Below are 27,179 nucleotides of genomic sequence, written 5' to 3'. Positions count from 1 at the left end.
TGGGGGTCATGAGTTCAATCCCCACATTGGGTATGGAGCATACTTTAATAAAAGATTTTTTAAATTATTTTTTAAAAAATTTTTAATGTTTATTTTTGAGAAAGAGAAAGAGAGAGACAGAGAATGAGCAGGGGAAGAGCAGACAGAGAGAGAGACAGAAAGACAGACAGAATCTGAAGCAGGCTCCAGGCTCTGAGCTGTCAGCACAGAGCCCGATGCAGGACTCGAACTCACGAACTGCGAGATCATGACCTGCACCAAAATTGGACACTTAAATGACTGAACCACCCCAGATGCCCCCCACAAGTCATTTCTAGATCAGAGTTATTAACATTGAAAATGTTTGAAATATATTTATAACTGAACAAGAGCAGACAACAACAAAAAATTATATAGAGCATAATGCCCCTCCCAGAATCTTTTAATTAAAAAAATAATAAAATTTAAAACCCTTTTTAGTATTTTTTAATCATAAAATTAATACACACTGTTGATAAAATTTTCAAACAACATAGAAATGTATCAAGTAAGACATGAAAAAGTGCCACCTACTTTTTCTCCAACCTACTTTCCAAAATTATACTATAATATTTAGTACAGTATATGTCTCTGCTTTTTAAAAATTAATATACCTTTGTAGTACACTTGAGAACTACAAAAACATATAAATTAATTAGGTTTTAGAATTTTTTTCATGGTTTATACAAAAGCCTAGGCACTTCACCCACAGTGAGAGGTTAGTTAAAAAATACTGCAGTTCATCCATAAAACGTAACCCTAAGAACCTGATAACAACCATATAAAAGAAAAATATTTAATGACATGAGGAATTGTTCACAATCTATATATATATATTAGGTGAAGAAAAGCAGTTACTTAATAGTATGTAAGTACTGTAAAAAAACCAAACAACCCTTTTTTGTAAAAAAAAAAAAAAAAACCACATATTTGCATAAAAAAAGATTAATAAGAAATATGTATATATATATATATATTTTTTGGTGATATATATAATTATGGGTGATTTAACATTTCTTCTACTTTCCAAATTGTCTAAAGTTAGCACTCATTACTTTTGAATTAAGGAAACAAAGTTAACCGGGCAGTTCTCACTTTGCATTAGCATCACGTTAACTGAAACCACATTTCGGAGCCGGGATCTTAATTTGCACAGTCCTGTGATAACTCCCATTATTATTTTTAAAAAAGTCTGGACTTAAATAATACAGAGCATAAAAACAAACACTAGTGCCCAGAATGGAAATTGAGTTGACATGTCCACTCTTTCACTCAACAAATATTTTAGTGTACATTCACTAAGTGCCAGGCTGTTACAGGTGTCAGGGACACCACACTATATAGACCCAAGGATGTTCTCCAGTGAATTATTTATGATAGTGAAACATTGGAAACAATGTCAAAACTACATAAGAAAAGTACACTATAGTCATAAGACAGAGTAATATGTAATCATTAACAATCATGTAGATCAGAGTGATTAACACTGAAAATGTTTAAAATATATTTATAATTGAACAAGAGCCGACAACAAAAAAAAAATATGAAGAGAATACTGCCATTTTTCTTACTAACAGTGTATGTATGTGTAAGTTTGTGAATAAATGTTTTATATATACCCACAGTCTTTGGTATCTAAGTAGATATAGGTAGACACTTTAGGGAAGACGATGTCCCAGGTAGAGACTGGGGAAGAAGATGACCCTTGTCTAAGAACTTACTCAGACTCTTTAAAGTGAAACCTCAAAGCATCTGCTAAGTCCTTGGATGTGTAAATACAGGCTTGGAAGTAGCTCTGGGTAGAGGCGCAAGAGAGTGGTATTGCGTATTTGCGTGGTATTTGCGTAAGAAAAATGGTATCCCTTTGAAGGTGTTCTGAATGGACAGGGAAAGGATGGCTCAAGTCGATTCCATCTGCCTCCCTAAGCTTTCAGTCAAGTCACCTTGCAAAGGCTTCGACTTAATAACCTGTGGGAGTGTGTGTGTAAAACAAGAATAAAGGCTGAGTTCCATATTTAGGCTAATGCCTGTCTGTCGGTGAAGAAACAGCTCCAAGTGGAAAGAATAAGAACTCAGGGGAGGCAAGAAGTTGACCCTAAAGGTCGCCACAAGGACATAAACTTCATTGAGGAAAAAGGCAACATCACATGTGTGTTTGTACGTGCATCCCTGGCAGCTAGCTACATTCATTCAAATGTAAATTAAATTAAACTATACATTAACCCCAACTTCTGACACGTCCTGCCCCGGTTTCTTTGCTCTTTACAATGTCTTCATTATCAACAGCAACAACCTCACATTCATCACAGCGAAGATACACACGGTCGGCTCATTATGTACAGCATTGTTCTAAAAGTTCAACCTTCCCGACAACCCTATGGGGTAGTTGTAGACAAGGAAACTGAGATACAGAAGTTAAATTTTCTCTTATTCTTACCCTCTATACAATCCCTGGGTACCTCACTCACCCATATCGCCTCAAAGATCACTTATACACTGATGACTCAGGCTTAAATATAAGCTTCATGGCTCCAAAACATTTCCATGACTATCGAGTTCTCCCATAGATCCCATTAATCTCGGCCAGCGCTTCCCACACAGCAGACCTCCAATAAGTATTTGTTAAAAGACTGAGTGAATCTAACCTAGAACTTTTCACTCACCTCAGGTCCTGTCATTTCTATTTGCCTTCTCCACAGACAGCTCATACTCAAAATATCCAGAACACAACTCCTCACCTCCAACTCTTCTCCACCCCCAAATATGTCCTCTGTTTAGTAATTCCTTTTTCTCCATGAGTGGTGGCATCATCTCCCCGACAAGTAGGTCACGTTTCCCTGATTCACCATGTTCAGCCCGTCCCTAAGATCGAACATCTCTCAAGTCCGTCTGCTCCTCTCCCTTCCCACCCTGATCTAAGAGGCAATCTAGAGCAAAGACGCTAGAGATTGATTTCCTGGTTTTTTTGGTTTTTTTAAGTAGACTTCACACCCAGTACAGAATGCAATATGGGGCTTGAACTCACGACTCTGAGATTGAGACCTGAGCTGAGATCAAGAGTTGGATGCCTAACCGACTGAGTCACCCAGACACCCTGATTTCCTGGGTTTAAAGTAAACACAACTACTTACTGGCTGTGGGAACTTGGCAACAAATACAAGTGTGCCTTAGGCTCCTCGCCTGTATTATTTAGAAATATTTGGGTTGTATGTAGCAGAAAACTCAATTCAAACTGAACAAGAAAGGGAATTTTTTGGTTCATTTAACTGGGCTAAGGGTGTCCAGCTAGATCTGGGAGCTCATATGGCAGTTCCTCCCTGTATCTCATGGTGAATTTTCTTTGTGTGAGGCTCTGCTCTCCATAGGCTCCTCCCCCATGGTGGTAAGTTATCTTCCAGAACTCCAGTCTTATATCCTAGCTTTTCGACCACTCCAGAGGAGAGAAAATTTTTCTCTCTTTTTTTTTTTTTCCTAACCAAAGGCTCAGGATTACCTGGGTTGATTGGCCAGGACCTATGACATGGCCACTCTGGAACCTAAAGGTGGAATTAATCTCACCCAACCTCATGGAACAGGGGTAATAGTTGGGGGGCTAATTAATGAAAACAGGGTGTTCTTTCCAGGAAAAAAAAGGGGGGAATGGGTGCTAATGTTACAAAAACAGCAGCTATCTACAATACAGACATGCACACATTCATATGCATTATACATACTTATTGGTTTCCCTATATACAACCTGGTTGCTTTTTTTTCCCTAATATTTATTTATTTTTGAGAGAGAGAGCTTGCACGAGCAGCGGACAAGCAGAGAGAGAGCGCGAAAGAGAGAATCCCAAGCAGGCTTCACACGAAGCCCGACGAGGGGCTCCATCTCACGACCACAAGATCATGACCTGAGCCAAAATCAAGAATCAGGCGCTTAACCGACCGAGCCATCCTGGTGCTCCAATCTGGTTGTTTTGTAATCAATTCTCCACACTGTTTCTGGAAAGAGGTATTTATAATGAAAGTCTAATTATCAAAACATATATGTGTCACAGAGCAGTTATCAACCTGTGTGCATTTTGGTTCCAAGCCTTAGCCCCATGCCCAGAACAAGGTTGCTTAGGAAATCTGTTGAATGAATGACATCGTTTGAGCCTCACAGGCGCCAGGAGGTGCCTGGACAGATGTGAAAACCGGTGTTTCATACGGCAAAATAAACCAGGAGAAAATAAACACAAAATTAACTCACTGAACACAAAGATGGGAAAGCAGAGGTGGGGTTTTGACTGTATTTTGAAGGATAAGGAAAATGCTTACGGGTATAATAGGGTGTCCCAGCTGAGTTGGGGTGATGCTGGGGGTGAAAAGCCCACTGGCTAGCAAGAAAAGAGTAGCCCTTCCCAAGTGTATAGGTGTGCTAGGATATTGCGCAGATTCCAGCAGACAGATCCATAGATAACTTAATAATGTGATTAATCCATACCTTCCTCAGAGCTTTGCTCATGCTGGTCCTTGTGCATGAATGCTCTTTACATTACCAGTCTCCTTTACCTCACTCGGGGTTTAGCACTAATGTCACCCCCTTGGAGAGATTTCCCCTGATGTTGATATTTAAAGCGGTGCTAACTACATCATAACCCAGTTGTAATTCCTTCATTGTGTAGTCACTATCTGAAATTACCTTGTTTATTTGTTTGTTGTCCCTCTTCTTCCAGAGGAACATGAGCTTCATTAAATCAGGGATCTTCACTGTCTAAACCAATGAATTAGCAAAGGAAATCACTCTTCTTGCTTGAGGCAAAGTAAATAAAAAACAGGCTTTAAACATGTCCAGCACATTATCCGGAACATAACAGATCCTCAAGAAAAGGTAGCTATATGACTATGATTTATGGATGTCATGAAATATCAAAGGCCTGACTTCAATGCTTCTGACCCTTTTCAAAGGCAGGGCCCTGAGGTTGGAAAGGAAAAATTCCTAATCTGAATCTTGCTTTAATTATAAATTGATGGCGGCAAGGTCTAGTTCAGCTCAAATTCAAAATTCCAGAATATAGCTAGTGAGCATCTCCTATGCTGAAAACACTTGTTGGCCCAACACAAGATAGAAGGTTGAGCCAGATATGGCTTAGACCCCTTAGGAGGCACATTCTCTTGGGGGAAGTCGAGTGGTAGGTCACAGTTACCTACATGTTAGGATAACTCGCTCTAATTGTGATTCCCAGTGGAGGTTGGAGTGATCTTATGAAGGACTTCTTGGTAAGAGAGAGCTTACCTGGCCAAAAGGATGAGGGGGATCAAAACCACATTGGTGACCGAAAACACAAAATTCAGGGAAGGTATCAATTTCTTGGGTTTGGATTTTGTTTTGTTTTTTTCACTAAATTTATGTCAACAAGTGTAAGGGTTAAATTGTAGTGTAGGGCTAACCTGTAGCCTTAAGAAATAACAGCTTTGTTTTAACACTGTAGATTAAGAGATAATGTGTCCTATCAATCAAGGGAACAAAAGTTTAAGGAAAATCAACTGGTTTAGTGTTTGATTGGATTGGGGCAAGGGCCTGTCTGAACTGTTTCCACCCCCATCTGGGAACTATTTCTTTGTTCTGTCCCCAGGTGATGATAAGACCATGTGGTCAGCTATAAAAACTCTGTACCCCGGTTGTTCAAGACTGCACTCTGGTCAAGAGTGTCGGTCCCCATCAGTTGGCCTTGCCTCTCATTGCAATAAATTTTGTTGTGACTGTCACTGGTGCCCGTAGCATTCTGTTTCAGGAGTCGTGTGGATGCAACACAAGTTCAGGGTCACCTTTAACTGGCAATAAGAAGGTTGGAAAAGATCATTTCACCAAGATAGCCTGAATATCTGAGGTCAGCATAGCTATCAATAATTGGTTTTTGTCTTTTCAGAAGCAAAATATGCTGAAATTCAAGAACTGGGCCTGAATAACCATCTGTGTGACTCGCCAAAGCTGAGCCACCTCCACAGAGAGCCGGGCAGAGCACGTGGTGCCCTACAGCATTGGGACAATGTCCCTGCTCTCTTCACCACGTGGCCACCCAGCTCCCCTGACTGCCCTCGGGGTGTTTCTGACTCTCTACAAAATAATCAGATAAAAATGTTAACTTCTCACAATCAGAAAATATTCCCCATTTGGACTTTTCTCAGGACTTTAAACTTAAACTATTGAAATCCTTTATCCCTGCTGCCCTTATCACTAACTTTTTGAAATGGAGAATTTATCTTTAAGGAAAAATCTATGCTTAATAATATGAGTGGTAAAAGTCAAGTCTTTAACTCTCAAAAGAAACAAATTTTATATGTAGTACATATTTATATATAATGTGTATATTATATATTCAACAAATATATATTCTAAGAACAGGAAAGCTTAAGGCACACTGACGTGGATCATGCACCTTTAAGGATATCTGTTATTAGGATTCTGCATGTCATATACGGAAGTTAACTGAAAGCAAGTTACAAAAAAAGAAGACAATGAAAAGAACATGATAGGCTTTTATAGAATAACGAATCTACCAAGCATAAAGTGATCATCAAGCACTTACCATATGTTCAAAACCACTCTGCATTTACCCAAGTACAGTACAGGATGTCTCCAGCTTTACACAGAAGGTGTGTGCCTAAGTTCATTGGTAGGTTTTTGTTTTGTTTCTTTTTTAACTCAGAACAAAATTCTTGTAGGCATGAATCTTTGTTCCTATATCATGTGTTTAGTAGACTTTTGTGAACTAGCTGAGGGTGTAGCCAGCATTTACTGTTTATGTGGAAATTGTTATCCACGTTTCAGTTTATAGCTCAGTACTGAGACTCACCACCCCATCCCCTCCCCCAGTCATGAAAAAAAAATACAAGGACAGTTGTGGGAGGGGCAGGATCACCACCTTGGCCTCTGGGCTGTCTTCCATTACCTCTGAGCTCAGCTTCTTGAGTCCTCAGCCACTTGGTCAGTTCTTTTTTTTTTTTTTTTTTTTTTTAAGTTATTTATTTTGAGAGGAAGAAAGATTGTGAGCAGGGGGAGGGGCAGAGAGGGAAGCCGAGAGAGAGAGAGAGAATTCCAAGCAGGCTCAGCACTCTCAGCACAGAGCCCAATGTGGGCTTCGATCCCACAAACTGAAATCATGACCTGAGCCGAAATCAAGAGGTGGGCCCTTAACCGACTGAGCCACCCAGGTACCCCGACTTGGTCACTTCTTAAGGAGAGAATTGGCCCCCCCTTGAGTCTGGGCCGTCCTATGACTTCTGGCTTGGCACTTCACCTTTCCTGATTGAGTTGTCTTGAGGGCATTCTGAACTCCTCTCTTGGACCCATGTCCTCTCCATTGGCCCTTAGAGGGGTGAGAGCTCTAAGCGCCAGTCATGATCAGAAGAGGAAGGGATCCTGGACCATCTGGAGAGAAGAAAATCTTGGCTGGCTCAGTGGTCTGGGCTAGGCAGTTTTCCCTGGCTTGGCAGTAGACTCAGTCTGGGAGCTCTGTCTCCAGTTTCCCACGTCCAAGCAGGGAATCCAGCATTCATCACTTCAGATGACATGAGACGAATGCACCAACTTGAGAATGAGAGGAGTAGTCTAGCAAAGGACCCATTTGCCCGAATTTACCAACAGTCATCAAAGTCCTCTTGGTGGGGTTAGCACCCAACATCCACTTGTGGGACAAGTTCAGAGGCAATTCCAGGGACAGAGCATGTAGTCACTCCTGTCTTCAGTGGGCATTTTCAAATTTTCCTGCTTTTGCAGGGCCAGCATGAGGATGTGCTGAATGACTCTGGACAGACCTTATTTTGTTAAAGTAAGATGTACTCCAACTACTCTGCCATAAATGGGACTGGACCAATCTGTTGCAGAGATTCCCCTTGGCTGGCTTCCAAAGTAGAGTCTGGTCAGAGAACTCCAGCATGAGTTCTGATTTCAGGGTTGGGAGCAGTGGGGATAGGTACTCAGTACATGAACAAATTGAGAACTTCATTTAGTTTTAAAAAGTACATTCAAGATCCTGATATAGCCTCACTATATCTAAGTGTAGAGATCTATAAATGAAATTACTTTCATTCCTCCCAAAGAGTGGTAGAAGGGTAAGTAAGAATTGTCCAAGAGCCAGGAAAAACTGAGAAAGTTTGGTCTTTTTCTGGTAGAAGAGGATGGTGGTAAGGAGTTCAAATTCAGTGTTATATTCAGGAGTATTTCAGAGCAGGCTCAAATACAGTCCAGGCACCAAAGTTCGAAAGAGCCAATGAAGGTTTGGGGGAGGGTTCAATGCAGGCAGTATTTAAGCTTCTGTGGGCAGTAAGAAATCTCAAATGAATCAGGGAGGAGTTGAGTCATCAGAAAAAATTCTACAAGGATTTATGAGAAGCATATCCTAGCCCTAGGGTTAAAGCGGGTGTCAACCTTACAAAAAAGCAGACTCTCCTGTTGGCTGGGTTTAGCTGGGCTGCTGACCGAGAACCTAGACGCTAAAGATCCAGGCTCAGGGTCTATTAGGCAGTCTTGTTACACACAGAACAGGGTGAAGGCCATCATACAACAGTATCATTGCCATTTAGGACTCTGCATCTATTGATGCAGGCATGAGTCATACACAGCTTGGCCATGGACTCTTTATAGAGCATCTCCTTCATAGTGAGAAGTAAGTGAATCAGTCAAAGCTCTTTTCACTGCAAGTAACAGAAATTCAACTCCAAAGTCTAAAGTGAAAAAGAAATCCATGGGCTGGATAACTAAAACGTACATGACTAAAACTTCAGAGGTGATGGCTCCAGCGATGTAATCTAGGATATGTTCTTCTCCACCTCCCACTTTTCTTTCTGTTAGTTTCAATAGTTAGTTTATAGGTAGCTGCAATAAGTCAGTTGACCTGGTGATAAGATGACCATTAGCCACTTCCAGATTTATTTTCTAATGTCCTTTCTTCTTCTAGTTGAAAGAGAGTCCCTACCCAGTAAATTCCAGAATCAAGTTTTATTTACCTCATTTCATCTTAGAAGAATCATTCCTGAACCAGTCACTGCATCTAGAGGGTTTTGGTACTCTTATTGGCCACTTACATCACATTGGGTGGACCCTCTCTGGTCACATGGATTAAGAAGTAAGAAAGAGATGTCTCCATGAAAATTTTTTGTACTATCATCAGAAAACGTTGTAAATTTTTTTTTTTTTTTTTTTGGACAGCCAAAAGAAAAAAAAGATGTCCACTTCCAGGGACCAAAGACTATTAACGTTTGGCATTGGTAGAACCACAAGACTGATAAAATCATAGTGTGGTAAAACATGACAGCATGTCTTACAAGGTCTTGTATTTGTTTAGTGTTAGAGCTTTCACCCAGTGCTTTTCTCAAAGATTATGTTATTAAATATTTTTAAATTAAGTTAGCTACTTTATAAGAAAAAATATCATTTTCATTTTAAGGATGGCAACATTGATGCTCTGAAAGCTTAAACAAAAGACCCTTTTAGTAACAGGTAATCTGGGTTGTTGACAGACTTGGGGCATAAACCCAGCCTCCAAATTTACTATTTATTTTATTCCACTGCAACTGAATCTGGGCAAAAGGGGATTCCAAAGACTGCAGAAGGTTTGGCTCTTTATCCGGGAGATGATAAGGAGGGTCATCCATTGAGACAATACCCTTAAAGGAATAGTGGAGGTGTTTATACTTCTTTTCTCAACTCCAATAATGCATTTATTTGAACTAATCTCTCCTGCATTTATTTATTATTGTTATCATGAAGGCATGATGTTGCATTTGAAGTTCTATAACTAAATGGAAATGTTTACAATCTACTATATCCCAAGAGGTACCCAAGTGTAATGACTATTTTCACACTTAAATACTGTTAAAGCTATAGAATATTGTTTAAACTATTGAGTCCTTTTGACACTACAACTGTATGTCGAATCCTCATTAATGAATGTGTTCATTTTTCTTCTTTCGATTTTAGCCCCTGTCATACATGGTGCTTAAGATGGTAGAACTTTCTAGAATAGAGATCCTCATAGGATTGCTCTACAATATTCAAATTGGTTTCTTCTTGAGGCCAGCCATTCACTTAGGCACCTTAAAGCACCTCTGGGGTCTTCTCTATCCACAACGCTTCTGCTCTGAATTCTCCACATACTATGGATATTTTGATATATGGATATATCATTTATAATGATATAAATGCTGCACTCCTCACTTTCTACAATGACAAAGTTTTCAGTGAAGATTGTCTCTGATTTTCTTCTTGGTAGAGAACATTTCTGCGGGATAATTGGCACACTTGGGCGATGTTTTGCTAGGTTGAGACCTTATATATAACAGGGGCAAGCCTTATCTCTGTCATCTCACTTTGCAGGGCTCTGGAGAATAGGAAAAAAAAACCTTCATTCCCCTCTTCCCCCGCCAAAAAAATGAACCTAGTATTTGCTATCCGATTCCTGAAATTTCAGCCTTGGCTTAAACCACAATGAATTGTTGTCATCATAACTGCCAGCCTTGATCGGTATTGACAGATGGGTTCTGAGAGCAAATCCAGGTTTAGCAGGGAAAAGTGCCGTGGGGAGGACATTGAACTGTAATGCAAGTTCCCCAGGAAGAAAAATCTTCTGAACTGTCGACAGTCATTTGCACTTTACTGGGGGAAGAAACTCTAAAAGTAAATGAAAACTGGAAGGAGAGGCAGTCAACACTGGGAGGAAGGACAGTGAGGGTGGTGTGGGATGGGGTGGTGGAGAGCCTCACCGTCATGGCTGGCTGTGACAAAATAAAGGAACATGTTTGCAGAACAGAATTCTTAAAGAGTATTTGAAGGCTGGATTTGAGGTCATTAAGCAACAAAGACTGTCCATTTTTGCTGACCCTTGAACTTACTACAGTGCGTGGGATAAAGGGACAGCTCAATGGATGTTGGTGTTTTTAATGAATTTTTAAATTAGTGAATATCTGGGTTTTATTCAATTAAGAAAAGCCTCTTTTCACTGACAAAAGACAATACCCCTGGCCAATGATTTTAGGAATGTACGCCTTTGGATCACTAGTGTGGACAAGTGAATACTTGATCATGGCAATGTTTTCTGGAATTAGGTCCAGTGCTCTTCTCAATATCCAAATAAAGAAACCCTAGAAATACTACTCTGATGCATAATCCCAACCTACTCAGGTTTCTGTACATCTTATAACAGCAATCATGTTACAGGTGCTTTAAAGAGAGATATTTAGGGGAGACTGGGTGCCTCAGTCAGTTGAGTGTCTGACTCTTGATTTCAGTTCAGGTCATGATGTCAGAGTCATGAGACCAAGCCCCATGCCCAACATGGAGCCTGCTTAGGATTCCCTCTCTCCTTCTCTCTCTGCCCCTTCCCTGCTTGCACACACCCACACACATGTTCTCTCTCTTTCTCACACACTCTCTCTCCCAAAAAAAAAAAAAAAAAAAAAAAAAAAAGAGAGAGAGAGACATTTAAATGGAATTGGAGTGGACTTTACAGGGCTCTTAATTTAAGGCACATAGTAGGAGGTCAGCAGAAACCCCAAACCACTCACAATGGTTTGCCTCTTTTTCCATGTTGTTGCTTCCCTCTCCTCGGTGACTAGATCATCACCCGGTAACATTAACTTCCCTTTCACCTTCAAATATTCTGCAGTTTGCATTTGAGATTATGCCGTCATTAATCAGAGCTGAAATTTGTTACCCATCTTCTTCCACATTTGCTGTGTAGTCCTTGTCTATTAATACTGGGCTCCAGGAGGATATAAATAGATCCCAGGAATGTCCACGGTACCCAGATGTGGGGATCTCCATGAGGACTTCTCCATTATAGGGGGTGCATACCGTGTATCATCAGATGCCAGGAACCAACAATAAGGCAGTAAAGGCACTGGTGAGCCTACCAAGGACAAAATCTAACTGGTTGCAAATGTCACATAAGCAGGTTTTCTCTTCTTGGCTTTCTAGGTCAGAGGTCAGCAAACTTTCTTTTGCAACAGGCCAGACAGTAAGTATTTTAGTTTTGTGGGGCATACAGGCTCAGTCACACTGTTCTACCCCGCTATTGCAACAGAAACTGTGTGGACCATACACAGACAAACGGACATGGCTGGATTTGGCCCACAGCCACACCTATTCCAGATGATAATATAATACCTAACATTTTGAGTGTTATGTATCAGGTATATTATTTTACTTAACCTTCCCAGCAATGCTATGAAATGGGTACTATTATTTTCGTTCCCATTTTACAGATGTAAAATTTAAGTCTTACGTAGATTAAAGGAAGGTGCTTCCTATAACATAGCTAGAAATCAATACCATCAGGGTTTGAGTGTGACTGGCTAACTCAGGGCCTGCTTGGATCCTCGTTAAGGGAAAAGGGCTGATGTGGTGATGAGCAGTGGTGGTGGGGGGGGCAACCTGAGAGGGTTGGGAGGAAAATCTTAAAAGATGGAAACAGAGGTGCCTGGGTGGTTCAGTCAGTTGGGCGTCTGACTTCAGCTTGGGTCACGACCTCATGTCATGATCTCAGGGTTAGTGGGTTTGAGCCCCATGTCATGCTCTGTGCTGACAGCTCAGAGCCTGGAGCCTGCTTCAGAGTCTGTGTCTCCCTCTCTCTCTCTCCTTCCCCCACTCACACTCTGTCTCTCTTTCTCAAAAATAAATATTTAAAAAAAATTTTTTAAATACAAATTGAAGATGGAAAGAGAATTTAACTGTTAACCTTTGGTTGGTGTTTATTCTTCTTAGCTAGACTTGAGATATAGCATCACCTCCTTTGAGACTTCAGGATATCACAAAGTCAGTCATGAGCACCCCAAAGTTCTGGAAGCTGGTAAACCAGCCTTTTCTCAGACTCCCCGTGGTATTTTATTACCTAGAGAGGTCATGGCTTCTGGGAAAGGTGAGTAGTGGTCCCAGGAGAGTTAACAAGTAATAATTTGTTTTACTTTTATTTATTTATTTTTTTGGTGTCAAAAAGGTGGTTTTATTAAAGCACAAGGACAAAACCCAAGGGCAGAAAGAGCTTCCAGTAATATTTTATAACTGAATCGTGCTTTCCAGTTCACAGACTCATTTGATGGTCATGGAGACCTATCTCTTGCTTTGTTCCTATTGTCCCCCTACTTGGAAAGTCTTCCAAATCGTCTTCCCTCAAGGCCTTGTTCAAATGTTTGTGCTTCCATGAAGCCTTCCCCAATGGCACCCGCCAGAATTAAAGTTTCTTTTACTTGAGTCTGGATCACTCTGCAGCCATCACCAGGATGACGTGATACTTTCTATTGTAAACATATACGCGCTGGTCTTCCTTTCTATCCTCGTCTGTAAGTTCCGTGAATGCAGGAAGCATGCCTTTTCCTCCTTTTGTGCCCACAGAATTTGACATGGTTGAGTGGGAGCTAAATACCTGCTTCATTGGCTTAAATGTAATTATCCTCATAACAACCTTAGGGATAAAGCAGGGCAAAGGTTATCCTCTTTTGCAGATAAGGACTCTGAGGATGACAGAAAGACTTACTTGTCTTGGGCATCCCATGAGAAGGTGTTTGCTGGAATCTTCTTGCATTCTTTACTACATGGCTCCTCACTGCAATGAAACTGCTCCCGCGTTTTCAAGTTCCTGGTGGTATGGGTTTCCAGTGGCTCTAACTGTACATAAAGAAATTATAAAAGTTAAAACTTGAGCATTCATAACCGGCGAAAAGCCGTTGCTTATGGCATTTCTCATAGCAACAAGCATCGTCTTTGCACAACAACAATAATACCAAGGGAGACACTGCTGGGGGCAGTGACCAATGCATAAATCTACTCAAGACATGTTTAAACTCTCATTAAATGTGCTGTAAATTTGGAAACACAAACTTCTTTTTCTTCTTGAGGTATAACTTATGTATGAAATGATGTACAGATTTTCAGCATGTGGTTCAGGGAGTCTGAGGCAGTTGAACACACTCTTTGTAAACACATAAGTTCTTATAAATCTAAATTGGTGTATGTGTGCAAGACAGCGTATGGTTCATTTGAGACAGAAAGGAGCAGAGACAGGGCACAAAGAGATGGGTCCAGAAAGACAACATAAAGACAGATGTGTGAAAAGGGACAGAATTACTCACCAATTCTGACATGGTAAGTGGTCAAAGACATAAAATAAATGCCGAACCACCTAAATAGCTTTCTTAGAAAAAGAGTTTAGGGATTGCTGAGTGATTCAGGGATACGTGGGCAGAAAGGAAACGATGAAGTTTCTGAGATCATAAGCAGTTTCCTTTCTTTGACAACTCCATGCATACACACAAAGATAAAATCCTTCGTATCAAGGAAAAAAGCAAATTATTGATAGCTTCATTCCTGAAAAATAATTGGTCAGAGGAAAGAACTGTCAAAATGGCCTCAGGGGCAAGTCTTACATTCCAGAAGCTGAAATAATTTCTGCCCAACGTGATAAAGAGATGTGGTGAAAAAGTCACATCAAGACTGAACTTGTTGTCTACTGTATGGATTTATGGGATAGAAGATTTTTGTTTTCTGTACTCCAACTCTTAGTTTTTTAAACTCACACCCACACACATACACACAGCAACTTTCAAGCTTTTAGTTTCACCGAACAAGTCAAAGAGTAAATCATGTTTCCATATTTCACATCCCTAGTAACCAGACTGAGTTAAGTTACTAAGACGTCAGAAGTAAGGAATATTCCAGGAACACTGGCTTCAGATGATATTACAGGATCTGAAAATGTGACTCAGTACTTCCTTATCTTATCTGGATTGCAAGTTCCCTGGGTTGGCACAAGGCTTCTTTAACCAGTGATTGGCCTTACATACCACTCAATGATCCGTTTTATAAAATCAGTAGTATCTAGAACTGCAATACTGAATTGGATTGCTTTTTGGAGGTCTTGAAGCAGAATGCCATTTAACCAGAGAAAAGTTATAAATCAGATTGGCATATTCTTTTCACAACTCTTTCCATTTTGCACACAGGCCTGTGGTGCAAGACCCTGGAGTTAGACAGCCTGGGCTTATTAGATCCTGATTCTACCACTCCATTGGCCGCATGACCTTTGGTAAATGACTTAATCTCTCTGTGCCAATTTGCTCATTTGCAGCATAAGGAAAATAGAGACACTGTGAGGACTAAATGAATAATAGCCATTCATTCATTGACCAAATATGTATTTTCTTGAGCACCAAGTATGTGCCAGGCAGTGTTTTAAGCTCTGGGGAAAACAATAGTGAACAGAACAGGCGAATGTACCGGCCCTCATGGAGGTTACATTCCAACCCAAGAGACAGACAATAAACAATGTCAGATGGTGGTAAGGACTGTAAGAGAAAAGAAAAACAGTAACAGAAATAGGAGGTGGGGGGTTGCTATTTAGAGTGCCCAGGGACAACCTCACTGAGGTGACCTTTGACAGAATAATATCTACACATAAGCAAGCATTTAATAAGTGTTACCGTTGGGGTGCCTGGGTGGCTCAGTTGGTTAAGCGTCCGACTTCGGCTCAGGACGTGATCTCACAGTGGTGAGTGCTCTCAAGCTTGCGAGTTCAAGCCCAGCGTCGGGCTCTGTGCTGACAGCTCAGAGCCTGGAGCCTGCTTCGGATTCTGTGTCTCCCTCTCTCTGACCCTCCCCCGCCCATGCTCTGTCTCTCTCTGTCTCAAAAATAAACATTAAAAGAAAAATTTTTTTTAAAGTGTGGACAACTGAGTCCCACTTGACCTTTAATAAGTGTTACTGTTGTATCATTAATAATTAGACCCATACTTAGCAAATTTACTTATGACAAACTCCCAAGGGATCTGAAGATGTTAAATTTTTGCCCAGGAGATTGTAATTGCCATGAAATACAACCCTAACTGCTACTATGTGCTTTGGCAAACTATGGGCCATGCCTTCTCCCGCTGCCCCTTTATTCCCACCATCTCACCTCTTCCTTGACATCTAAATATAAACGTCATCTTCCCAGATGCTCCAGCCTGGGGTGTGCGTATACCTGCACGGCACTGTTTTCTTTTTTTTAATTTTCTAGCATTTCTCTCTCATACAATGAATGATAGTCTTACATTATTTATTCTTATTTATTTAAGTCTGTCTCCCCACTAGACTGTATTTTCCATGAGGGCAGGGTTGGTATCTGCCTTATTTACCTCTAAACTATGCGCCCTCTCCATACCCGGCCTAGTAAATGGATAACTGGGTGGTTAGAGGTCTCTAGTTACCAAGGCCTGTGATCAGGCAAATGGAGTCGGTAGGGTACCCACATCTTGGGCATCTGTGTCATGTGTGTTTTCTCATACCTCCACTCAGCATAGTTCGAACTTCCCAGTATTTTTAAAACAAAAAAAATTTTTTAATGTTTATTTATTTTTAAGAGAGAGAGAGAGACAGGGCGCGAGCAGGGAAGCAACAGACAAAGAGGGAGACACAGAATCCGGAGCAGGCTCCAGGCTGAGCTGCCAGCACAGATCCTGACCCAGGGTTTGAACCCACAAGCAGTGAGATCATGACCTGAGCCGAAGTCGGATGCTTAACCAACTGAGTCAAGGTGTCCCTGAACTTCCCAGCATTTCAACTGGAGACACAGATCAAAGCTAACCTACAAGACAAACAGTCTTTGAAGAAACAGACAATAACCATCCCAAATTAAGACCCAAGTTTACTATTCTAGGAAAACAGAAGAAATCCCCCAAAGGGAAATGGCGTCTGCTTTGTGCAGCCTGGTATTTAGATCTTCTTGGCACAATCTTATTTATAGTCATTGTTCTGGACCAGCTATAAGAACCTTGACAAAGACAAACCATCAAAACTCTAATTCACGACATGGAGAAAAGAGGTATCACATTCAGATTTTGAGTTATTAACCAGGAGGTACACAGAGATGGCCGGTCAGCACGTCACGTGTGAGTGTGCGTGCGCACACATCGGAAAGGGCTTGGGACAAACCAAAGCGGGGCTGAACAGGTCAGCTTGAGGGGCAAAACTGGTGTTTTGATTTTTCTCTACAAAGCAGGGTGGCTAGGAAGCAATAATAACCATAGCATCACCCCCTAGGGTATCAGAACACACACACCACAGCAGTCACAAAAAAGAGGAAGTCCAGTGCTGGACAGACAGAGGCGTGGTTTTCGGAACATGGTGTGGCTCACCCTGTGCATCAGTGAAGTGATTCAGCAGGGCCAGGAAGTGAGTGGAACACAGCACAGTGAAGGGCTGTCTGTCTGGTTTATAGATTATCCCACCCCTTTGTCAGGCCCCCCTCCTCACCTACAATTTCTTATTATAAGCCTCAATCACTCTCCACTAGTGGGCAAGCCTCAAGTAGAAGTAAACTAGAACACTAAGTTGCCAACTGTTACTCCTAAGCCAACAATGGGATAGCATTGGTTTAGCTATTGGTTTATTAATTTGTCTACCTACAGGATTCACTTTTCTAAGCTATTTTTTACTTTCCTCCTGGCTCCACCCTCTAGTACAATAGATTAGCAGGAACAAAGTCAAAAGCTTTCTCTTCTCCCCACTTCTAAGATAGGGTTCCATAGGGTAACGGAGAGCGTTTCCTGAGGGAAGGCAAGCATGGGTATGCATTAAGCCAGGACCATTCTAAGAAAAAAGAAGGCATTTCAAGGGGGAGCAGGTAAACAGGAGGGTAAAGAAAACGGCCAGGATTCAGGAATGGATTCACACTGAGAAAGTAACTAGAGTGAACATCACTGCTCTATAGGAAGCAGAGGACAACGCCAAGGGACAGGCTGACACCAGGGAGGAGAGTGGACTGTTAATGGTTTCGTTACGGTTTCCTTATAGAGAGCAGATGAGAATCACAGAGCAAGCCGCCAACTCAAAAGAGGAAGCCCACTGAAGAGAAGCCAACGGGGAAGTTGTAGGATGAACGACTGAGGGTAGGTGGGGGTGGGCAGGGAAGGAGAAGGAATCACGTCATTGGCTATGTTTCTAGAGTAAGACAAGAGTTCTTCTCCCCTGTGCCACAGGGGACCCATGTGACATGATTGATTTCACACCCTGTAAAGGAGCATTTAAAAAGAAGCCTGGCTGGTTTTGAAATATGAGGCCATGGTGTGGCTGACTGTACATTTTTGGCTCTTTGTTTTTTTCCTCTGCAAGGCAATTACTTTAAGTGCTTAACATCAATCCAGAAAGGAAAAATGAGGGCATCATGTTGTTTGGTGGGAAGGCTGGGGAGGGCAGCCTCCACCATCTCCCTGCCACCTATAAACATGGCATAGATAGAAAATGACCCCCCTAGATCCTGCATCCTGACTACAATGGCAAAGGAACACATAAAGGCCCAAGAGCATGAGGTAATATTCGTTGTGTCAACAATCGCATGTTACAAATGTTGAAGGTGAGTGAAACTTGCCAAGTGTTAATGGAACTGTTGGAAACAGATACAACTGGGCACCTGCTACAAGCCTCGTGACCTGGCCCACTGCACCTGAGCTGGGGCCAAGCGGGTTGTCTCTCTCTTTTCTTCTCTCCCGTTGGATCAAAATAAAGGTTGTTCCTGAATGTTTTTTAGAACCTGGCCTGACCCCAGAGCAATCAGCCAATGTCTGAAGGTGTGCAGAGCATCAGATGCTAGGGAAGAAAGGCCCCTTGCAGTTAGCTGCAAATGCCCCAGGGGCTTCCCAAGCTCTCACTTTGATCTTTCCTTCGGCTGGTGTTGTCCCTCGATGGCGATGGCGGAGGCAGCACAGAAGGGTCGGTAGAGCCATCTCAGAACTCAGAGTCCCCAGAAAATTTTGTGGAATCCATGCAAAGGGCTGATGTTGAAAGGAATACCCAAGCAAATGCCCCGAAACTTCTGGTGCTATTAGTTCACCTGGAAGCAAGAGAGACCACCTAACCTATAGGAAGCCCTCCACACTTACTTGTAAAATTGATTAAATAATTCTGTCCTTCAGGAAACATCAAATAATGGAGATGACAAAGAAAGGAGGGAATTCCCCCCACCCCGGCCCCAGCACACAAAACTCTATATAGGAAAATACATGCCTTTAAAACAGGCTCAAGTTAGGAACGTGATGGCACAATAATCCCTTTGCATTTTTCTAACTTGGTTTATAGATATTTTCAAAAATAGAGAAAAGTAGAGAGAATAATAGAATGAACCCCCATGTCCCCGCCATGCAGCCTCAACAAGTATCAACATACACCCTTCCTATTTGATCAGGTCCCATTCCTCTTTTTTCTGGGAATAAAGAAAAATCCCAGACATATCACCCCATAAATATGAAGGAATCTATTTGTAAAAGATTATTTCATTTGTGTTCTTTACAGAGATTTCTCCCTGAAATATTGAGAATTTACATAGAAAAATTAAGAGAGAAGAGCCTCAGGGAGGTGATGACAGAGTTTTTGGGACTCATTCCTGCCTACCTGCTTCACTCTAGGGAGTCATCCAAAGTCGGGGGTGGGCATATTGTACAGAACACTCTTTTTGGCAGCCTCCTCAGCACCCTGGCCCTGGAAACTACTCCAGCACCCACGGATAGATCACCAGTAGTAATGTCTGCCCACCTGGGTTGGGTTGTTTCAAGGGTAGAGACTTTAGGCCAAGGTGGGCCAATGAGATTCCCTCTGCTGGGGAGTTGAACTTGAAAGCAGAAAAACATGACCTAGACTGAAAGAAAATGTCCCCTCAACTCTGCTGCTAACAGCCTGGAAGCCACCCTTCCCCAACCCTGGGAATCTTGGAAAGTTTCTCGGTCACCTCAAAGCTGGGAATGGACTCATTAATATTTGATTAGACTCCATGAGGACACCTACAATCTTTGTAACAGTTTTCCCTTCCGTACATCAGGCAGACAGAACAGACTTTTACTGTTGCAGCAAAAGGTCTTTGCTGTAGATCTCTTTGAAAGGATACCATGGTCTAGAGATGCCAGCAGCACAAAACTAACACAGTGGTGTCGATGTTATGAAACGAATCTTGTAGGTCATGTTCACTGCGGCCTCCCCAACAGCCAGCACAGTGCCCAACATGGAGTGGTGATTGTTCGTTATCTATTTGTTGAATAAATCCAGTCTGGATCCTCCCAGGAGAGAGAAGATGGAGGGATCTGCTCACCGTGGAGGAAGTCCTAGTGTCTTGTTAGACACATGGGTTTGGCTCTCGCCCTGCCACTTTCTTTCTGGGCAAATGAGTCACTTAACCACTTTGGCCCTCAGTTTCCTCATCTATAAACTGGTGATTATAAACTTAACCAGCCTTACAGAGATATTGTGAGACTCAGATGAGGTCATGCTATATGAAAGTGCTTTGTAAACTGTAAATTGTTTGCAGATGAAAGGTGTTATTATCTTTTCTAGCTGGGGATTCCATTCTGCCTATCTCAGCCTTCTGGCCTGAGAAGACTTTAGGGCAAAAGTGGATGATGAATTGCCTTCTTCATATTCCCTGCCCGCCCCCCCCCCACCTGGGCCCATTCTAAGCACTTCTTTTAAGCTTGCTGTCTACTTTAAGGACTCTTTTTTTTTTTTTTTTTTTTTTTTTTTGGTTAAACTGTGAGAGCCGGACACAGGGCTCGAACTCATGAACTATGAGATCATGACCTGAGCCGAAGTCAGATGCTTAACCAACTGAGCCACCCAGGTGCTCCTAAGGGCTCTTTTTTTTTTAGATTAAACTGTGATAAGCCTAAGAACTAAAATGATTCTTTTTTTCTAAAACCCATTGCTTCTCCATTCATCCCATTTAGGTACTCAAGAGAAATTGTGGGCATGTTAACTAATCCAAATGTCCCTCTGATAATCATTGGTGTAGAGGCAGGTAGAAAATCCACTCGTATCACCCCCCCCCCCACTTTGGAGACTCACTCATTCATCTTACTGACTACAGAGATCTGTAGAAAGCACAAGGCAGAGGAGCAGAAGACATAAGTAACTGCCATTCTCAGTAAGACTTCCAGACGCAGCTCTCCCGCTTGGGAGGGCCACCAGGTTGGAAAGAAGCAAGTAGGTTGTCCTAGTACCTGAGTCATGAAACAGCTTGAACTTGTCCATTATCTGAACGGTGCAACACTTACAGAACATTGCTGCATTGTTCTGTGCCCTCAGGTTTCTCGGTGGCAGGCCAACCCCGGGCTGTGCCAACAAGTACATAGCTGTGATGATTTGTCTGCACCTACAGTCATTCATCTAATTGAGCACACTGGGACATCATGTCATAATGTTACTACCCAAGGAAACAGGAGTGGGGCTGTGGGGGAAGGGGATTACATCATCATTATTATTGTTATTCACTTATCAGATGATTATTAATTATACTTCAATTAAAGGCTTGCACTCTTTACAGGCATGAGCTCATCAGCCCTCACAATGCCCAAAGGAGGTCAAGAACCAGGAGACGGCTGATTCGCTCATGAATGCAGCTGACTTGAGCTTCAGAAATCCTGCAATCTTTTATCCCCTACTTCCTATTGGGGACCCCCAATTTTCCCCATGTATATGTTGCCCATACCACCAACCCAGCACTGTAAAAGTAGCAAGGATCAAATTTTCCTTTCTCGGCCCTTGCACGGGTTAAAAAAAAAAAAAAGCAAAGAAAAAACAGTTAATCACGAGGCGCTCCAAAGCAGCCAGCTCGCCTTCAAGATAAATATGCCCAGGGAGGTAACTTCACAGTGGATCCGCAAATTTCAATGAAGTCCTGCACAGTTCTTGGTTGACTTCTTGGCTAGGGGAGGTGGGTGGGGCCCGGCTTCGGTAATCAGGAAGTCGTTTGTTACTGGAGGTCAAAGAACAGGGCGTCAGAGGAGGGACAATAATTGGTGACTAGGTGCCAGAGCCTTTCAGAAGGGGCTAAGTTGAGGGGCAGGGGGCCACAGGCCTGTCACCTTTGCAAGATGAAGTCCCCGCCCCTGTCACAGCATCCCTGGGGCCCTGCTTTTCCACCCCAAGGGGCCTCGGAGCCATGGAGCACTGTCAACACCCAGCCATACCCCAAGCCAGAGGAGAGGTTTCCTCTTAAAATCAGGATCATATAGAACAACTGCAGAGTTTAGGGAGGTTTCTTCTTGTTTCTTTTCTTCCTTCCTTCTTTCTCTCTCTGTCTCTTTCTCTCTGTCTCTCTTTCTTCCGAAGAAAAGAATGGAGTGGAATCTCCTGGCAGGCAGGGGAAAATACAAAGTTCCTCAGTGGGCCAGATGCCCAATCCCACAACCTCCACACCTTCAGCCTGGCTACGGAGTTAATAAAACCTGAAGCAAATGGAAAACAGAGAAGTAGAAACCTGAGGCCCAAAGTGCTTTATCTTGAAAGAGATCAGCATTTTAGTTAGGGGCAAGGTTTATTAATTAAAAAGCCCTTGAAAGACGTAAATAAACAAATCCCTAGTTAGTTATCCTGTGCTGGGTTGGGAGAGGGAGTGGGAGTCCTGGGACTTTGTTCTATAAAGGGCACGGGCTTTGCAGAAGCATTTTGAGTAAAGGGAGTAAGGACTGTACCCTCCCCACCCCTCCTCACGGTAGCTTTACCCAATGAGGCTTGTAGTGATCTAATCTGAAAGAGATAAAACCCAATTTCCTCAGCTCTGGAGCTGATAAACACAAGCCAAAGACCAGCTTCATTCGAAGGGTGACAATTAAAGCTCTCAGGAATCCAACCAGTATGGTGTTCGAAAGGACAAGGACAAACTCATATTTCTCAATGCCATTCTGGGCAGCTGTACGCACCTGCCCTTTTGGTGGAATTTAACCCAGTGGAATTAGCATCGCCATCAACCAAGCTTTATGGGTTCAGCTAGACCATATCAGCACATGACCAGTCCAGCTGGCATATAACTTACTGATCACAAACACCAAACATGCCATTAATTTAGTATTCTGTAGGAAGGTAAACTTCCACAACAATAAATGCTAACATATTTCCTTACTGGTTAAGGAAGAGTCTAAAGTTCTAGAAATTATATAATCCCACATTGAGGGATGGTGACTTCTTATTGAAAAAACACACATGGCAAAAAAAAAAAAAAAAAAAAAGAAAAAACACACATGGCAAGGTATTATCTGGACTGCTGCAATATATTAGTTCTGCAGAGCAAGTTCTGTTCTCTGGAGTACTTGGAAATAGTACAATGTTGCATATGTGTTATCAGATGTGGAGACTGAGGAAGCACAGCAAAAGGAAAGAATATGTATGGTCATGGTCTCAACACCAACAGGCTTCTCAAAGATATAATCCTGAGAAAAGTGGAGGGAAAATGGGTTGGAGATGGGGGACATTCCCCCAGGAAGTCAGCCATACTTTAGTTTGTTCCCCTGAGAACATATATTCCAACAAGAGTTCTCCATTTGGAATAGAGTTGATCTTGGCTGGAACAGAAAACTTGCCTGTGGACATCTGGTGGTTCTTTTCTCTAATGCATAAGGAGGACATATTGTGAATACCTTACTAGGATCAAGACAAAAACAGTCTTGTTGAGCCCTTAATGGTTTTCAGTTTTGTTTTGTTTTGTTTTGTTCTGTTTTGTTTTGCTTTGCTTTAAGCACTAGAACCTGTGTGTTTAACTGAAAAAAAATTTTTTGGAGCTCAATTACATAAAACATAAATATGATATTTTACAAATATACATTTTAAACGTTTATATTTCTAGTATTTACTTATCCATCAATAAGAACAGAACAACAAGAGGGGGTCCTGGGTGTTTCAGTGAGTTAAGTGTCCAACTCTCGACTTCAGCTCAGGTCATGATCTCATGGTTCGTGAGTTCAAGCCCCCATCAGGCTCTGCACTGACAGCATGGAGTCTGCTTGGGATTCTGTATTTCTACCTCTCTCTCTGCCCCTCCCTGCTGGTGCTCGCTCTCTCTCTCTCTCTCCCTCTCAAAATAAATAAATAAATAAATACACTTTTTAAAAAGGTATTTAAAAATAAAAATCATAAGAACAGCAAGGTAAGTTTGATGAACATAAATATCCGAAATTGGGTGTTACATTTTCCTTCGTATCAATTTCTGCATTCAAATTATTTCAATTGCCTATGCTTATGTTTGGGCCATTAAAAACAAATTATGTAATTCCAAGTAATTAGAAAATCCTAGTTCACACAGAGAAGTAGATGCAAAAGAAAAGTATGTTGTTTGTTTTTTTTTAACAGCCCTCCTTTCAATCATAGTATACCTTCAAATGAACTAATCTAAAAACTTGGGCAAGGCGTTGAAGAAATTTTAGTTTCAAAGTTTAACTACAATAATATTTAATGATGAATTGCATTTCTTATCATGATATACAAGTCAGCAGCAAACACCCCAACCTTAAGTGCTAAAATATCTCTAGTAAAATACGATACTTTGACATTAGCCACACATGTGCCAAGACTATGAGCCTCAGCCTTGTTTGATATTTAATTGCACTGGATAGTAATGATACACATACATGAATTTTACTTGAGCAGAGTTTTTTACTTGGCCCAGTTTAAAAAAAAAAAAATGTAAAAAGCCTGTGCAAAATTACCAACTTTTTTGAATCAATGACACATTTAGCAGAATTTCAAGTATATATCAAAGAAGGTAGACTTTGCATCCTGAAGAATTAACTTGTAGTCCAAATTAATGTATTGATGGCTCTCTGTACACAGAGCTGTGATATCTAACACATTTAGATGAATGTTTTTAGTATAGTTTCTTACATAAGTGAAATAGATTTAAAACATAAATTTGAATCAAACATCTGTAGAAATCCTAAAGAGCCTTCCAAGAAATCTATAGGTCCAGTATGGGTGGAGTTTGGGTTTTGGATGGAGGAAGAGAGATATACAAATGATGAAGGAAAGAAGGGGTCAGATTCTAAAAGATCTTATACATGATGTTAAAGAGTTTGAACTAGATTCTGAGAATCATGAGCAAGAGAGAAGCATAATAAGGTCTGCATTTTAGAGAGATCACACTGGATATGCTGTGGAAAATAATGGTTTTGGGTGGGGGTGATGGGGAGGGCAGCAAAGGAGACCAACTGATCAGTTAGGAAGTGCTATGGTATTCCAGGAGAGAGACGGTGGTGGCCAGTTCCAAAGTTACAGCACCATGGCAGGAAAGAACAGGGGTGCAATTCTAAGGTCATTTAAAAAGGTAGAGTTGACAGAACGCAGTCATTGGTTAGATGGAGGTCAAGAGATTAAAGAACAGAGGAGAAAGAGCTATGTTAAGTACTCTGGCATGGGCAGTGAGGTGAATGGTGTTCCCATCACCAAGGTGGGAAATCCTGGAGGACGTTGGAACGAGTGCGGAGAAAAGAGCTACTGAGTTCAAATGTTGGGTTTGAGATTCAAGTCAATAAGTAGTCACTGAGTCCCTGCAAAAACTATGCCAAACAGAGTCTAATGCATGAAGATAAATAAGCAGCAGATGTTTCCTGCACAAAACTTATAGCAAATGTAAACAAATAATCTGATTATAAGGCAGAAGGGGTCAGTGGTTTAAGGGAGGTACATATCTTTGGAAAAATAAGAAATGGCACCTGAAAAAGGTTCAGAGGTCTTTTTTTTTTAATTTTTTTTAATGTTTATTTATTTTTGAGACAGAGAGAGACAGAGCATGAACAGGGGAGGGTCCGAGAGAGAAGGAGACACAGAATCTGAAACAGGCTCCGGGCTCTGAGCTGTCAGCACAGAGCCCGATGCAGGGCTAGAACTCACGGACCGCGAGATCATGACCTGGGCTGAAGTCGGACGCTCAACCGACTGAGCCACCGAGGCGCCCCGAAAAAGGTTCAGAGGTCTTAAAAGATGAATATGATTTGGTTTTCTGGAGCTGAGAAAGGGGAAAGACAATCCAGGGAGGAACAACAGCATAAGCCAGAGATGGACGCAAAAAAAATGGGTGTGACATTTGTGGGGAACTAGAATAATTCAGTTTGTTTGGTTTGAGGTAAAGAAGTGCTAGGAAGGCTGAAAGGCAAACTAGTGTAGATTGGGGAAAGCCTCGACTGTCCCACTATATGGGGGGGGGGGGTCTATTCTGTATGTATGGGGAGCCAGGAAAAGGCTTTGACAGGGAAAAGCATGAGTTAATGGGTTCCAATCCCCTGAGGCATGGTTTGCTCCCTCCATTTCTGAGGCCATGGACTCTGACTGCAAGAGGTGCTGGGAAAGTAATGTCATCTATTCCCCCATCAATCTCCCCAGGTAAATGTCACTGTTAGTACAAAGGGAAATACCAGTGGCATGTGAAAAAACCACCGCAGCAGGGCCATCTGGGTGAAATCATTCCATCTGAGTCACTAACGCTGCTCTTTAACTTGTTGTGGAATCTTTGGTTTGTGGTGTGGGGGTGGATTAATTGGCAGAAATTACAGAAGGAGCTATTACTCCATCTTGATTTCGGGAGCTTGGGCAGAGATTTGAGAAACTCTTCCTCTACTTTGGGGTCTGTGCCTCATTCGTACACTTAAAATAAGAGAGAGGAAGATCCTGACGTAATGAGGTGGAGTTCACATCCTATGCCAACGGTCCCAAGAATGCCTGAAATAGTTTGTCATCAGAATATAAAAATTGCACTTTCCTCCCAATATAAAGTAGATTGATTTTATAAACACTGAATGTAGAGCGTGGAAAAAAGAAAAGAAGACGTAAGAAATTCAGTGCAGGCAACTATTAATGCCATCTTAATTCTAACCGCTGCCAATGGAAAAACCACGAGAAATGAGTCTGAAAAGGTCAAGGTTTTTCCAAATCAAGGAAGTTTCTCCAGGCTTCTTAATTTGTTTATTTTCTGTCTGGCTACATCAGACTATGATACACCTGGTACGTATATCTACGGTTAGTTTTATGCACAAATACATATGCACACGCACATGTCAGAAAGGTAACAAGAAACCCACTTGTAGAGCTCTCTTTAGAAATTGTTTATTTAAATGTGCTTCGAAATTTTCAAAAGATAGAAGTTTTTATCCCATTTGAGATCTCTCCTAAAACATCTGGAAGCTTACACAGATTACTAAACAATTCCAAATTAGTGGTCCTAGCCAAATAAATAAGTATACACTGGAGAAGGAAACTGAGAAGAAATTTATTAGGAGTTATCATCAGAGACACTCAATTAGAAATGACCACTGTCGGGAGAGTTAGAGAGCAACCAGAATGTTTCTTTCTAGCTAAGCCAAGTTGGATGGAGTGGTACACAGGTTTCTTCTAAAAGAAGCTAATGGAGGAGGAGTTAAGT

General features: G+C 41.6%; 1 long non-coding RNA gene across 4 annotated transcripts in view; it reads right to left on the bottom strand.

Annotated features, from left to right (window-relative positions):
• LOC122235473 overlaps nucleotides 1-27,179 on the bottom strand; it is a 142,686-nt gene that overhangs the window by 16,031 nt on the left and 99,476 nt on the right. For 2 of the 4 annotated variants that reach the window (XR_006213573.1, XR_006213569.1), the window contains exons 2-3: nucleotides 13,515-13,645; nucleotides 4,685-4,794 (exon numbers count right to left, since the gene is read on the bottom strand). This is a non-coding gene — a long non-coding RNA (uncharacterized LOC122235473). Of the gene's footprint in view, nucleotides 1-4,684; nucleotides 4,795-13,514; nucleotides 13,646-18,660; nucleotides 18,830-27,179 lie in introns of those variants that run through there. The other 2 variants (XR_006213566.1, XR_006213582.1) reach the window with 2 other exon arrangements.

Source organism: Panthera tigris, chromosome A1 (genome assembly GCF_018350195.1).
Source record: "Panthera tigris isolate Pti1 chromosome A1, P.tigris_Pti1_mat1.1, whole genome shotgun sequence".
NCBI lineage: Eukaryota > Metazoa > Chordata > Mammalia > Carnivora > Felidae > Panthera > Panthera tigris.
The sequence above is the reverse complement of the archived record's forward strand: the minus strand, read 5'-3'. Positions and strand labels throughout refer to the sequence as shown.